General features: G+C 34.0%; 1 pseudogene; it reads right to left on the reverse strand.

Moving 5' to 3' along the window:
- Window positions 1-475: 475 nt before the first annotated feature.
- On the reverse strand, window positions 476-1,404 carry LOC130869911 (olfactory receptor 5W2-like; annotated as a pseudogene).
- Window positions 1,405-4,016: the final 2,612 nt, after the last annotated feature.

A 4,016-nucleotide genomic window follows, 5' to 3' on the forward strand; every position in this document is an offset into this window, starting at 1 on the left:
AATGAGCTGCCCATGTGAATATATTATTTATTTTTCCTGAAGAGTAGTTCCTGTGTCTCTGTGTCTTTTTCAATTTTGGATTCACCTGATCATAAACACAAAGTTTAGAGTACTCAGCTTAATTCCACTGGCATATACTCATTCTTGAAAAACATTGTTTGTTTGTGAAGAAATTCAGAGCACAAAAATGTAGAAAAATGAAATAAATCATATAATAGTACATTTAAGTCTAAATAACAAAATAGAAGAAGAATCAGAGTTGATTGGTAATAAAAGTTTCATAACATGAGAATTAAACATCAGCAAAATGCATTATAATAGTAGGATATATTTAGAGTCTAAAACAATTACTTAGATATTATAGTATGCTAAACACTTCATATCTTTAACAAACTGATGTTATTGATTCATATGAATTGTAGAATATAAAACCTCAACTATCATAAATATGCTTGTGTAAATGTAATGCATTTTCTTAAAGTAATCTTTTATTTTTGAGTCTGCTCAAGGCTTCTTTCACATCCTTGTTCCTCAAACTGTAAATCAGAGGGTTTATCATGGGAATAATGAGGAGGTAAAAGACTGATGTCATTTTGTCTTGATCTAGAGAGTAGGCAGAGCTAGGTCTAAAATACATGAAGATCATTTCCCCTGGAAAATCCCAACTGCAGTCAGGTGGGATGCACAGGTAGAGAAAGTCTTGAACCATCCCCCAGTAGAGCTGATCTTTACCACAGATGAGATGATGTAGCAATAAGAAATGAGGACTCCTGAGATGGTGCTCAGTTCAATAAAACCAAAAAGAGCAGATAATACAAGTTCATTGAGCTGTGTGTCAGAGCAGGAAAGAAGTAAGACAGGAGGTAAATCACAAAAGAAGTGATTAATCTGAGTAGAGCCACAGAAACATAAGCTGAATGCCAATGAGGCATGTATCAAGCCGTCTATAGTTCCTATCAGGTAAATTCCAGTTAAGAACTGACAACAAACTTTACTAAACATGTCCACAGCACACATCAGAGGGTTGCTGATGGCTTTGTACCTATCAAAGGCCATCACTGCCAGAAGCATGCACTCAACATCTATAAAAATAGAGACAATCAAGAGTTGGAGAAAACAGCTAACAAAGGAAATTGAATTTTCTCCAAGAAGGTCTACCAGCATCTTGGGGCCAACTGCAGTGGAATAGCAAACGTCAGACAAAGAGAGATGGCTGAGGAAGAAGTACATTGGTGTGTGAAGCTGAGGATCCGTTCTGATTAATGTGATCATTTCTAGATTTGTCAGAAGAATAGTAAGGTAAACAATCAGAAATACTATGAACAAAGTTACTTTCATCTCTGGCTTGTTGGTAATTCCCAACAGAAGAAATTCAGGTGCAGATGAGCAGTTTCTCTTGTCCATTCTTCTTTATGCATGATCAAAATAGTTACAAAACTCATTAAGATAATGGCTTTTTAGGGTTTTATTTTTTTGGATACAGATTTTAATGCAGAAAATAGTCACATTCTTAGGCATTCACCAGGTGCACAAGCACACTAAGAAAACAGCTAACATAAAATGCAGCAGTAATATAGTATGATCATAGAAAAGGCATCATAGAGGAGAATCATTATGTTGACTTTTACATCCATGTCTACATCCATCCAACTATCTATCTATCTATCTATCTATCTATCTATCTATCTATCTATCTATCTATCTCTATATACCCATCTATCTACCTATCTATTTATATTTTTAAGACATGATCTATATGACTTGTCTTTATCTCCATCACTCATCATTCAGTAAAATGTGTGAATAAAAAATGCTCATTTATGATCCCACATAGTGTAAAGAAAGTGACAAATTACAGACAAATTATAACATAAGATATATTATATACAGTCTTATTATAGTCATAATCAGTATCATTATATTTCTTATTATAAATTTTATATGTATCTATACATATTAGCAGACAATAGATTAAGAGATTTGGGGCACTATTTCAATTTTTTAGGTGTTTACATAAAGATGAAAAACAATTTCTTATTACCTATCACTCATCACTAACTACTGCCTTTCTAACCTTTTTTATTTACTTAAATATGCTCAGATGACAAAACCTTTCACAAATAAACTAGAACTTGCAAGAAATGGCAACAGTTGCTTACAACAAATATTTTTGCTTAATTTAACTCTTGACTTTAAGATTTAGATGTAAATGCAAGTTAATTAGAAAAATTTTACAAATAAAATCCTTATGTATTTAGTGTTTACTTGAGCAGTTCTATGTGAATTTTCTGGTTATTTTTGTGTTTTATTATTTTTATACAAAAAGTGGCCAGAGAAGAGTGAGAGAGGATATGTGGAAAAAGAATGAATCATAGAATAACAGTTTAAAGAGATACTTGCTATTCTTTATTATATAGAACAAATGAAGAAACAAATTCATTAACATATAATAATAAAATGTTGCTTGTAGATACTAAGTAGAATTTACCTAACTACCTAAGCAGAAATAAAGCTACTTATTCATTTTTTTCTTGAAATTTAGATCCTGTCCAGGAAAGACTATAATACTTTTTTCTTCTATTTTTTTTTTTTTTTAACAAATAACCACTTAACCCACCTGTGACAAGAGAGTCTTCCTAGCCTTCCTGTTGTACTGGAAGATAAAATCATCACATTTATTTTCATCTGAGACTGTTGAGATTTAATTCTCCTGAGGTTCTGACTCTTCTGAGTTATTCCAATGTGATTAATTACACACCTCTCTCAGTGTTTTTCTTGCGAATATACAACCAATGCACCCATAGTAATCATATTCACTACTTATCCTTGTCTCCATTTTTAGAGTGACAAATTCATGGTGACAGACTTTTTAAAGGAATTTTAGTGAAATCAGTCATTCAATGAAACTAAAACTGAACTTTATATAATGGTTTCTACATTCTTCCTTATTTGTTTCGATTCATCCATGTCCAAGACAATTTCATCCACAACCTATTTTAAAATGAGCTAATGTAAACTGTGAAAATAGTAACATTCTCACCTCTTCCTTCCTCCCTTCAAGCATTATCTCCATGTATCTCCTTCCTTCATTCTCTTTAGAAGCAATGACCTGTTTTTTTTAATTATTGTTACACACATGCACACATGTACACACACATGCACCTGCATGTGCACATGTGTGAGAGCACACAGTTTTGAATCCATTCCATTTTAACTAAAGGTCAGAGAATTCAAACCTATTCTTGTTCCTCAAGGACAGATAACAGGATATTTGGCCAACAGTTTGGCTACTGGATGTATTGCTACTCAAAGATCAAACAACAGGACTTAGGGCATGGTTACTAGGTGCTTTGAGATGTAAAGAGTTAATTAAGCTTATTTCTTCCTTGTATTATGGGAATGAGTCTTTTGCCTTCCCCTTTTAATTGGGGTACATAAGGACTATGAGTAATAAACCTGAGAGGGTTACAGTTTTCCCTGGAAGCCCTTCCAACTTTATCTTCTGTCTCTTATCTATTTCTTTCCTCAATCCTCACTCCCCTTTTCAGGAACATGTGAACAAGTTGGCCAGTCCAACACAAAGGCATGCTTGAATACAGAAATTGCACCTGCTCTCTCTGCGTACCATTATTTGTATGCCTCTGTTTTCAGGACTGAATATTTGGTACAGGGTAGCTAATTGTGTATTCTTTCCTGAGGAAGACAAATTTTTCCACTCTCAGGATTCTTTGTTTGTTTGTTTGTTGTCCAGGGTTTCTGTCCTGTCCAGTTCCTACAGTTGTTAAGTCCCCCAAAAAATCACAAAGAGGTCTACATTACCTATAAACTGATTGGTCCATTAGTTCAGGCTTCTATCAACTCTTATAACTTGTATTAGCCCATTATGCTTGTCTATGTGAGCCGCGTGGCTTGGTACATTTTTCAGCATGGCAGTCACATCTTGCTTGCTCTGTGGCTGGATCAGAACTGCAGACTAGGATTTCCTTCTTCCCAGAATTCTCCTGTTCTGATTGACC

The sequence above is a fragment of the Chionomys nivalis genome, chromosome 2 (assembly GCF_950005125.1).
Source record: "Chionomys nivalis chromosome 2, mChiNiv1.1, whole genome shotgun sequence".
Lineage (NCBI taxonomy): Eukaryota > Metazoa > Chordata > Mammalia > Rodentia > Cricetidae > Chionomys > Chionomys nivalis.